A 12109-nucleotide genomic window follows, 5' to 3' on the forward strand; every position below is an offset into this window, starting at 1 on the left:
TCCCTTCCCTCCTTCCTATCTTCAGCCAAGGTGGACAGGATGTCACTTAACATAATCATCATCATCAAAGTTTGCAATGGGAGGTGATCCATATCAGCAAAAGACTTATTTCTTTATAGATACTACATTAATGGATGTGACTATCCTAGATCAACCTATGCTTGCCAGGGCTAGTTCTTGGAGTTGCAGTGTGAGATAATACCTACAATTTGTTAAGAGTTAAGAAGAACTGTATACAAGTGGGGATTATGAGGCTCAGTACATGGGAAATCTCAGTATAACCCTTGGAGGGGCTTATCTAGTAAGGAAAAGAAGATGAAGGGGAAAAATTGAAGGGTCTTCAGGGCATTCATGTGGGCAGATTCTCAGCTCTAACCAGAAAGACACCCCAAAGGAGCAAGAAAAGGAATGTTTATTTTACCTTCTGTGCTCTGACTTGTGTTTTTCTTTGGTTAAGGATAAGCCTGGAATGTTCTGGGGATGAACCAAGCCTGTAAGTCTTTTTGACCATGGCAGAGCATAGTGATCAAGATACTTTTAGGTTGTTCCTCCTTCCTCAGAGACTCTGCTGTGTGTGTGTGCTCCTTGCATACACTGGCTTGGATTTTGACAGCTCATCCAATCTGTCAATGCCAATTTGACTCTAGGTCTATCCTCCCAGTGTAGTAAACCCCATTAGCTGGGGGTCATCTGAACATTTAATGAGTATACTTTCTATTACAGTCTATGAAAACAAAACCCATTATCTGAGAAGACTTTATAGAGAAGACAAGACTCCTGGGGGCCTAAATGGAATTTGGCATAACTGATAGAGAGAAAACATTATTTTTAGCATTAGTAATTACCACCAACCACCATTCAAAAGCATCTTTCTGTGATTAATACATTTGGAGACAGATTCCTTGGTTTCAGCGATTTCTCAGTAGAAATGTCAACTTTGTCATTTTCTTCATGATGTGTAGCGTCTCTAATTACAAAGTATTTTGGAGCTGAAAATTACAGATGCTCTTTTGGAGTGCAACTTTAAAGATGATTTTGATGAGATTCCAATGTTGCTTACCCTCCGTGACTGACCTTTTATGGTCTAAGTTTGACTACATTTCCAGGTGGTGGGGCATCAGGAGCCAGAGGAAGTAAAGCAGCTAGTGCTGACCTGAGGTCTTTATCCTGCAGCAGTAGAACTCGCTGCCCCTGCCGCTGCTGCCTGGGTCCACAGATGAGGCTCCTGGAGAATTTAAGACATTGCTAGCAATGTTCTTCTTTACTTGCATTTTTCCTATTTTAAAAGCTTGGAGAGCTACTTTTTGGTATAGTGGTCAAAGATGTAACTGACCAGGACTTACGTAGACTGACCTTAACTCCAAATCCTGCCTGCTAGCTCACTTGGAATGTACAAAATGCATGAATTAATAACAAAAATCACACAGAAGGTAGAATTTATCCAATCTCATATTTTTATTTACATGGGAGATTTCATGTTTTATGTCAGCTGAATGGGAGAATGTAAACCTAAATGATAGGACCTAGATTAACTATACTAACATAACCTATCCTCAACCTAACCTATTGATAGGTCTGTCCTAGAAATGAAATCCCCCAATGGTGATCTGCCTCCACCAGAAGAGCTCTCATCCAACCAGTGTATGACTGGTGCCCTTTGTAGCAAGCAGGTGATTTCAGGGGATGATGTGCTCAAGAAGCTGCATGGAGCTCTTGAGGAATGTGGGGCAAACAGGTTGACGCCCTTGCCTAGGAATACCTGGACAGATATACTTGAAAAGTCGATGAGGGCTGCCAACTCCTTAGGCGTTACTTTTAATCCTGCCTGAACCACAGAGAGGATTCATGCCATCAGAAATGGAAATGGTTTCATTTGATGCATTTCTGAAACTTTGCCTTGTTAGCATTCTGGGTGAACCTTTTAGAGAAAAAGCTCTTAGTGGGAAAACAGAAAAGCTGTTATTATGATACTTTTAAACCTTTCTTCCTTTTCTGTTTCAATTTAGAGATTTAAAATGCCCTCTTATTTTCACCCCTTGGTTTGTTTCATTTTTATTCTTGCTAAAAGGAATAGCTGTTTAGAAAGTAAGAAATAAATCAATGGGTAATTTCTTAGGCATCTGACAGCTTCCTTAATGTAGATAAGAAATGGATTTTTTTTTTTTTTAAAGATCTTGAGTGTGATTTTGCTTTGGGGTTTGCATTAAAGGTATAGGGTGTCTCTAATCTCAACAATAGAAAATGGAAGAGAATAGAAAGAAAATAGAAGAAAATTCATTTGATTTTAGACCTGGAGAGGCTTTAGAAATAATTTAATCAAATGGTCATTTTTATAGATGAGCAACGTGCGTCTCAGAAAGGCAAAGGATTTTTTCCAAGGTCACACAGCTAGATGGTCATGGTGCTGGTCACAACTGATCAGTTGATCAACCCATGTACCCATTGGCTCCTGAGCATTAGTCATAAATATTCATGGTTGTTTAAGGTCCTATCCTCCATATTCCCCCTCCTACCCTCCTTGCCATTACTTTAGTCTCCTTTACCTATTCCTGGCCTTCTCACTTCTGTTCCCATCTCTATCTGGTTCTATGATGTCCCCATCCCAGGCCTACTTCTGGCCTCTGATATTTGGGGTATTCTCTCTGGTCTTGGGAATTTGATACATGCCCTGTGATTCTCAGTGCTTGTGTTGCCTTATATGAGGTGCTCTGTTCCAATTCTAGCCCTGCAGAACCTAAGCCTAATCTAGGCCACCCGGCTACCATCCTGGCTGCATTAGTCAACCAGTCCTGGGTTCCTTCCATTACCCCCATTTGATTTGGTTGGAGTACATTTAATTGGTAGCTTCTGAGACTTTTCGGCCTACAAAAGACATTTTCCTCTCTCTCCTTCTCATGTTCTGGCATCCTTTATGACCTGCCATTTCTTTGAAAGTTCTATGAAAAGGGGCTGTGAACAGGGCTGTCCTGAGAGAAAACTCACCTTAAGAGCTGCTAATGTGTTCATGTGTTAAAATTCTCTGGCAAATGTGCAATTTTAAAGGCCTTCTGAAAATTCCTTTATCCCAAAGAGCAATGCTGGTGATGAAAATTTCAGGCAGTGTGGGAAGTTAGTGAAGTAAATGTGTCCGTTCAATCTGAGCCATCTGAGAGCCCATCAAGTCACAACACTTAACACAACTCTTCCCTTACACTTGGGAGCAATGCTTGGTTAAAGAGCTTTGAACTTACAGTGAGAGGACCCGGACTTGAGTCTTGCCTCCACTCCTTGCTTCCTGCATGGCTTTGGCAGGTCTTTTAGCTCCTCGGAGTGTTCATTTTCACATTTGTGAAATGGAGGTAAACATACTTGCTCTTTGTCTTCCTGAAGGGTGGTCCAGAAGATAAAATAGATCTAATCCCTCATCACTGGACACCCAAGACAATGAGTTCTTGTTTCTTATCCTTCTCTGGCTATCTCAGTTCTTCCTTCTATGTCTCTTTTTTTTATTACTTCTTATATAGCGTAGGCTCCAATAATCAATACTTGAGAATAAAGGATCCCCTCTCATGGCCTTTAGGAAATTATTTCTGGCAGGTGACCATTCATTCATATTTCCAGCCTCAACTTCTTTTCTAAGCTTTGTACCTTGTCCTTATGCATTTAAATGTATTATAAGCAGATCTAATCCAACTTGCCCATGGCCACACTTATACTCTCTTCCACCACCAGTTGGATGATGCTGATAGACACACAGACAGGTAGACAGATAATAGGAATTGACTCATGTGATTATGAAGATCTCCTACTGCAAGCTAGAGAATCAGGAAAGCCAGTGAGTAATTCAGTTCAAGTCTGAAAGCCTGAAAACCAGGAATGTTGAGGTGTAAGCCAGGAGAAGATGGATGTCCCAGGTCAGGGAGAGAGAGCAAACTCACCCTTCTTCTGCCTTTTTGTTATATGCAGTTCCTCAATGGATAATATGATGTCTACATACGTTGGCGAGGGTGATCTTCCTTACTCAGTCTACAGATTCAAATGTTAATCTCTTCTGGAAACACCCTCACAGATATACCCAGAAATAATATTTTACCAGCAGTCTGGGTATCCCTTAGCCAAGTCAACTTGACACATGAAATTAATCATCACGTGGCCCTTAATAATACTGCCTTGTAAGATTATGTCTGACTCTTTCTTATGCTGAATTGTAAGATCCTTGAGAGCAAAGACTTTTCTTTTCATCCTTTCCCCCTAGAACATGACATATAGTAGGGCTCAGGAAATGCTTACTGGCTGATGAGACAATTCATCCCATGGAGCTTTGCAAACCAGAAACTCTACACTCTAGTTAGAGATCAAAACCATTCAGAGATGTCTCATGAATGCATGCAAATGGACTATCTTAGACTTTTTCTATGAAGACAAAATAAACGATAAAATTAAAGTTATTATTCATGCAGCAAACATTTATTTGAACACCTGCTCTGTGTCAGGTCTCTCGTCCTAGCAATACTAAGATTAATGAATAACCTGTCCTCTTTTTTCCCACTTACTGAACTCCATGATCATAGTCAATTGAAGGAGCCACATTTTCAGGTTGTAAACAAGGCTTAAGGACAATATAATTGGATATACCAAAATCCAAGTTCCTTAAAATGTTCTGTACCCCTCCCCTCTTTTAACAATCTGAGGCCAGCAAGGTCATATAAAATGTATTAGAAAATTCATGAGCTCATGCACAGTATAATTTATTGATAAAAAGTTAGAGTAATGGTTCATTGTCCAATCAATGCATAAAAATTCATCATTGTGTTCAGACACCATCTCTTCATGTTTGGGTCCATAAACTATTTATTTATGTTCTTTGCTGCCAAATGATCCATTTCTGGCAAATTTCATAACTCCCTGAGAGAAAGAGGTGGCAATAATATTACAATGCCATAGGTCTTTAGAACCTGTTTGTATTGAAACATGTGCACCTTCTGGCCTCTACAGCTCCCTAATGCTACTTATTTACTACTAGTTATATCATTACTCATGATACTGCATTATCCATGATGTTGCCTATGAATATTGGCTTCCAATGACTCTCTTTGAGATTGTCACTGTGTTTTGTTGATGATGACCACAAGTGCAAGTTATACCCAGTGTATATAGGAAAAGGTGAATGGTAATTCATTTCCTAGTCATGTTAAGCTCACTTTTCAGAATGATATCATAAAGAGAACAACGCAACCTGCAACTTGGTCTTCTCTTGAACTCTTCAGGTGTAATCACTACATTCCTAGAATGTGATCTCTTTCAGTGTTGACCATGTCCCAGTTGTCCACACACTTTTCCCAGTGGGAAGGATAGGTGAGGGACCATTGGTGGACTGAAAGGAGTGGCACCATTTGTGCAAGAAATGCCTGTTCCTTGTCTGGCATGACTTCAGACTGACTCAAGAGAGTCATCACTCCATCAATAGAGCAAGACAGGACATCACTTGGAACGGTCCTATAAAATTTGTGGAGCAAGAGTTTCAAAAGCCTTTCCAGGAGACTGACTGTCCTGTGGTGTGGGAGCACACAGAAGGAGGAGTGGGATGACTGTGGGTACCAGAAGTATACAGTGCTCATGGGAAAGGATGCCTGCCACCATCCCCACTACCCTTGGGTACTGTAGCCTGAAAGTGGCTCCCCTGATGGAACGGGAGTAGCCAGCACCAGCCAGGCCACATGTTTAGCTCAAGCCTGATAGTTGGGAGTGGACCATAGGATAGTCTAGAGCCCTGAATGTGTCCTTTATTTTATGTGAGTGAGTCATCTCAAATTATATTGTCAGCACCATTCTAGTGGCCCAATTTTATGGTATCCTGTGAAAGAAATATGCCAACCAGTAGGAATGATTTGCTTTCCAGTCCTTCTAAAACTGGGGCCCAGTCCTAGACTGTGAAATGACCCTGTAAGTGTGAGGGCATCTGGCAAATCCCACATGAGGACTCTCAAGGGGGATGACTAGGGCCCAAGTGGATCCTGGTTTGGGCTCAGGGCTCTCTACTTGGGGCAACATTGTTGGCTCATGCAAATTCCAGGCATCTGACTGGGGCTTAGACATTTTTGAGGAAGAGACTCCAAAGTATAGGGCCCCTGAGTAGAGTGCCTGCTTGTCAGCATAGGGCAGTGCTATCTGGAGAGCTGTCTCATCCCTCCACTCCTTCACTTTCTATGTAGACCCAAAGTTCTCAGCCCTGACTGTACATTACCATCACTTGGAAAGCCTATGAAAACTAACCTGGGAACCACCCCTAGAGATTCTGATTTCATTGATCTGGAATCAATGAGGCCTGGGCATAGAATATTTTTAAATCTGTCTATGTAATTCTAATGTGCTTCCAGGTTCGAAAGTCAGTAATAAGTCAAGACCTCAGATGTGATATTATCTTAGAAAGAAAGTGCCTCTTGTCGGGGGTGGGGGGTGGGGAGGTGGGAGGGCAGGCAGGACTGTCATGAAGGTACATGGGGAACTCTGCCTTCTGGGGAGGAAGGATTTCTCCATACCCAAGAAAATCCCTTACAATTATTTGCCAGGAAGAGAATGCTGGCCTGGTTCAGTTATGTTTAATGTATAATTGTTACAAATCTCCTTTGAAGCAGACATTTTTGTCAGCTATTGACAATGAAGGGATAACAAAGGCAGATTCCCTTGCCCAAGTAGTTAATATTCAAGTGAAAGAAGCAGGCACATAAACAGACCATTTTATTTTTATTTTTTAAAAATATTTATTTAATTGAGAGAGAGAGAGAGAGAACGCGCACAGAAGGAGAGGCAGAGGGAAAGGGAGAGAGAGAGAGAAACAGATTCCCTGCTGAGCTTGGAGCCTGCCACAGGGCTTGACCCTGAGATCATGACCTGAGCCAAAATCAAGAGTTGGACCCTCAACCAACTGAGCCACCCAGGGGCCCCTTAAACAGACCATTTTAATGTGCTATGGCAGGTGCTATAAGAGAGGTAAGGATAGGGGCAATAGGAACACTTAACTAAGTTTGGGGGTTCAGACTGGGGAGCACTGAAGGATGAATAGGAGGTGGCCAGATGAAGAAGTGTTTCTCCACTGTCCGTAGCAGATACCTAGCAAAGCATGGTACCTGTCTAGTATGCTGAATGATCTGTGGAGACTGGAGGATACATTTTGAGGAAACTGTGGAGAGAGATGAGGCTGGAGAGGGTTGTGTGTAAGGGTTGTAGAAGGCAGTGATTGCCATGCCAAGAGCTTAGATTGAGCCTTGGCCAATAGCATCCTTAGCCAATAGGAAATTATTGAACAGTTTTATTGACTAGAGTGCCGTGAGTGGATTTGCATTTCACATGGATGGGATGGGGAGCTATGTAAGAAGGGATTAGAGGTGAACAGTATGGAAATAGAAAGACCAGTTAGAAGACCCCTACAAGAGCCTAGGTGAGAAATGATGAGGAATGGAACCAGAGCTGTGTTAGTGGAGATAGACAGTCTAGAGGGGTTTGAGAAATTTCTTGGAGGCAAACCTTTCAGGGCTCAGTGTATGGCTGGTTGGGTGTTGAGGGAGAAGGGAGGGAAGCATCTAGAAGGACCAGTATTTAGCATGGACAACAGGGTTTGTGGTGCTGCAGGGAGCACAGCGGGAGGAACAGCTTCTAGAAGGGCTTTAGACCTGTGGTATTTGACGTGCTCATAGGACTTCTGGTTGGTTTTTAAAGCAACCTTCAAATGTATGCTGTGGCATGTGGGGAAGGGATGGTGATGGGAGGTTCAATCCTGTGACTTATGTGGTTCTCTCAAATTCAGCTATTGCATGAGGAAATTAAGAGTGAGAAATCTTGGAAGAAGATATTTGTAAATGACATATCCAATAAACAGTATCCAAAATATATAAAGAACACCAAAAAACCCAAATAATCCTATTAAAAATGGGCAGAAGAGAGGGGGCAGGAAGATGGTGGTAAAGTAGGAGGACCCTAGGCTCATCTTGTCCCGTGAACACAATTAGATAACTATCAAATAATCCTAAATACCCCAGAAGTCAACCTGAAGACTGATAGAACAAACTCCACAACTAAAGGGAGAGCAGAGGCCATATCAAAGAAGATACCTGACACATGAAAAAGAGAAAAGGAAGAAGACATGAACAGACATTTCTCCTAAGAGGACATACAAATGGCCAGCAGACACATGAAAAGATGCTCATCATCATTTATCATCAGGGAAATGCAAATCAAAGCCACAAAGTGATATCACTTCACACCTGTCAGAATGGCTAAAATTAACAACATGAGAAACAACAGGTGTTGGCAAAGGATGCGGCAAAAAGGAAACCTCGTGCACCATTGGTGGAAATATGTGCTGGTGCCACCCCTGTGGAAAATAGTGTGGAGGTTCCTCAAAAAATTAAAAATAGAACTACCCTATGATCCAGTAATTGCACTACTGGGAATTTACCTAAGAATACAAAAACACTGGGGCACCTGGGTGGCTCAGTCGTTAAGCGTCTGCCTTTGGCTCAGGTCATGATCCCAGGGTTCTGGAATCGAGTCCCGCATCGGGCTCCCTGCTCAGTGGGGAGCCTGCTTCTCCCTCTCCCACTCCCCCTGCTTGTGTTCCCTCTCTCGCTGTGTCTCCCTCTGTCAAATAAATAAATAAAATCTTAAAAAAAAAAAGAATACAAAAACACTAATTAAAAAAGATGTGTATGCCCCTATGTTTATTGCAGTATTATTTACAATAGCCAAATTGTGGAAGCAGCCGAAGTGTTCATCAATACATGAGTGGATAAAGAAGATGTCACACACACACACACACACACACACACACATACACACACACAGAGAAGAATATTATGCAGCCATAAAAAGAATGAAATCTTGCCATTTGCAACAAATGGTTGGAGCTAGAGAGTATAATGCTAAGCAAAGTAAGCAAGTCAGAGAAAGACAATATCCTATAATTTCACTCATATGTAGAATTTAAGAAACAAAACAAATGAACAAAGGAAAAAAAAAAGGAAAGACAAACCAAGAAACAGACTCTTAACTCTAGAGAACAAACTGATGGTGGCCAGAGGGGAGGTTGGTGGGGGATGGGTGAACAAAAAAGAGTGAAAAATCCATTTCCTAACAGGATTTTTTCCCATTAAATTCCTTGGCATGAGAGAAAAAACATCACCTCATATTTTTTTTGTAAGCTCTCATGCTATTGGGGCTAACCCAAGACTAAGATTTTTCTTGTACTTCTATCCACCTGTGTGCATTTTTTTTTCAAATGCTATTTAAGAGGGAAACGTGGCACTAAAGCCAATTTAGTACATTAGAACTCTTTACTATTTTTATTAGCAAATGGGAAATTCTACTTTTTGCCCAAGGCAATTACTTCAAGTTCCTGAAAGCATAATAATTTTGCAGGTTACACTGAGGATGGAATTCCTGATGAAAATGCTAAGTACCTATCCCGTGCCCCACTGAAATCTTATACACTTGTTCTCAACAGATCACATAGAACTCAGTGTAGAAGAGCAATGAATTAGTTTGGGCTGCAGCAACATATCAACAGAAAAATAATCTTTAATGTAAAAACAGATAAGTGTGAAATAGAAGGGTTTTACTAAAATCACATGCACACAAAATGTTTTGCCTTTGAATACAACTAAAGAAGCAATATTTGTGATTGCAGAAGTAGAGATGGAGAGTAGTCTGTTAGAGTGAAAAAGATATAGGACAAATTGGAACTCAAAGAAGGCAAAATAAGAATGTTTCCCTTGAGAAATATGTATTAACCACACCTTGTCTAGGTGCTGTATTAGTTACTGAGGAGCAGTGAGGAGACATCCCAGAATAGAGACCCTCCCCATCAGTCCCAAGCCAGTACTTGGTCACAGCCATTTGCACCCCCATTCATATCTTTGCCTGTTTTATTTTACATTTGATTTTTTATAATTTTTATTCTTTTTTAGAAGATTTTATTTGTTTATTAGAGAGAAAGAGTGCGTGCATAAGAGAGAGAGAGCGAGCGAGCAGGGGCAGGGGAAGAGGGAGAAGCAGATTCCCCGCAGAGCAGGGAGCCCAACGTGGGGCTTGATTCCAGGACCTTGGAATTATGACCTGAGCCAAAGGCAGATGCTTAACTGACTGAGCCACCCAGGCACCCCTAATTTTTATTAATTCTTAAGAGCGGTTATTTTAGAAATATTAAATCCATTCTTGATAGTTATAATTTATATACATACAAGTATGTATATATATGTGTGTTCATATATGTATAGTAAATATTCTCTTTTGGCCTTTCACATTTTTTTATGATGTCATTAGCTGAAATTTAATTTGTTACATATAGATAGTAAAATATGACATGTCGATTTTCTTTTATGACTTTCAGTGCTTTATCATGCCAAGGAAGGTCCTGCTCATTTAAGTGTTATAAAACCTATTTTCCTGTAGTGTTCCCTTGGACCTGAATAGATCTTCCTTATCCAGTTAGATTTTTAAAAATAAACTTGTTATGTTATGTGTCTGTAATACACATGCAGAAAAATGCACAAATCATAAGCATGAGCTCTACAAATTATCTCTGGTTAGCTTCTCTCAGAAGCATTAAAAATATATACTTAAATTTAACAAAGGTGTAATATACAAATTTAGACATTAAAGTGTACCGAGCAATGGTTTTACTATATTTATAGGATTGTGTAACCCTCACTACCATCAATTTGAGGACATTTTCATCATCCCAAAGAGAAACTCCCTGTGTCTTAACAGTCACTCCCCATTTCCCAACAACCCCTCAGCCCCTGGCAACCACCAATCTATCTTCTGTAGAACTGCCTATTCACTCCAGTTAGCTTTTTCATCCATCTGGAATCTATTTTCGTGTGTGGTGTAGAGTTCTAACTTTTTTTTTTTCTCTCAAATGGAAAAAATTATCAGTTGTCAATAATGGTCTAATTGAGTAAACGAATGAATAAGTAGCCCAGAGAATTCTAGGAATTCAGAAGCAGAAGCAACTGCTTATGAGTGCATAGTGGAGAAGGCTGCATGAAATGGGAGGAGTTGCAGCCTGAGTCTGGTTTGGAAAGATGGAAGAGGGAGGAGAGAAGAGGAGTAGGGAAGGCAGGGGCAAGATACGGGAAGACCCACCAGGAGCTCAGAGCAGGTCCAGGAGTCCAGTCTCTCTGAGGCAGCTCATATGTGTAGGAAATATCACCACCTAGAAGGCCAAAAGAGGTAACCTTAGCACAGGCTGTGACATCCTTAAACACTAGGCTAAGAATTTCTCTTTAAAGCACAGAGCAATATGAAGGGTTTTACAATGGAAGTGAAGTAGGGAATGTGCTAGAGAATATGCAAAAGGTTTGAAACTCCTTTGCCCAGGTGGAAAATCAGCAGCAGCTTCTCTTGGTCCTCTTGAGTCTCCTTGTGTGGCCCTCACTGGTTGAGAAACCTTCACTGAATCATTGTCCCTTTGTTCCTCATTTGTGTTTGGGGGAGAGGGAGCTCTTTCTAGCTTTGGGGTCCAGGGATTTCTGGCATGGAAGGTCAGGTGGCAACTAACATCTGTCAAGCTCTGCTTCCGTACCAGGTCCTGTTCTAAGCACTTCGTGTGTTTAGTCACGTCCTCTCGTCAATTCTAAGAGATAGTTACTATTGCTATCAGCCCCTTCTACAAATGAGGGAACCAAGATCCAGCAGTTCGGTGACTTGCCCACAGGCACACAGCTGATAAGGGCGAAGGCAGGATAGGAACTCAGTATGTTCTCTTTCTCCTCCTCTTCCTCCAGCTCCTTCTCCTTCTTGCTTTCTCTTTCCCTATTCCTTCCTTCCTTCCTCCCTTCCTCCCTTCCCTCCCTCTTTCCCTCCCCCTCTTTCTCTCTCCTTTCCTCCCTCCTCCCTTTTTCCTTTCTTTTCCTTTCCTTTCATTTCCTTTCCTTCCCTTCCCTTCCCTTTTTTCTTTTTCTTTCTTTCTTTCTTTCTTTCTTTCTTTCTTTCTTTCTTTCTTTCTTTCTTTCTTTCCTTCTTTCCTTCTTTCCTTCTTTCCTTCTTTCCTTCTTTCCTCCCTTCCTCCCTTCCTCCCTTCCTCCCTTCCTCCCTTCCTCCCTTCCTCCCTTCCTCCCTTCCCTTCCCTTCC

This window comes from Leptonychotes weddellii, chromosome 6, assembly GCF_054177405.1.
Source record: "Leptonychotes weddellii isolate Sample4059 chromosome 6, ASM5417740v2, whole genome shotgun sequence".
Taxonomy (NCBI): Eukaryota; Metazoa; Chordata; class Mammalia; order Carnivora; family Phocidae; genus Leptonychotes; species Leptonychotes weddellii.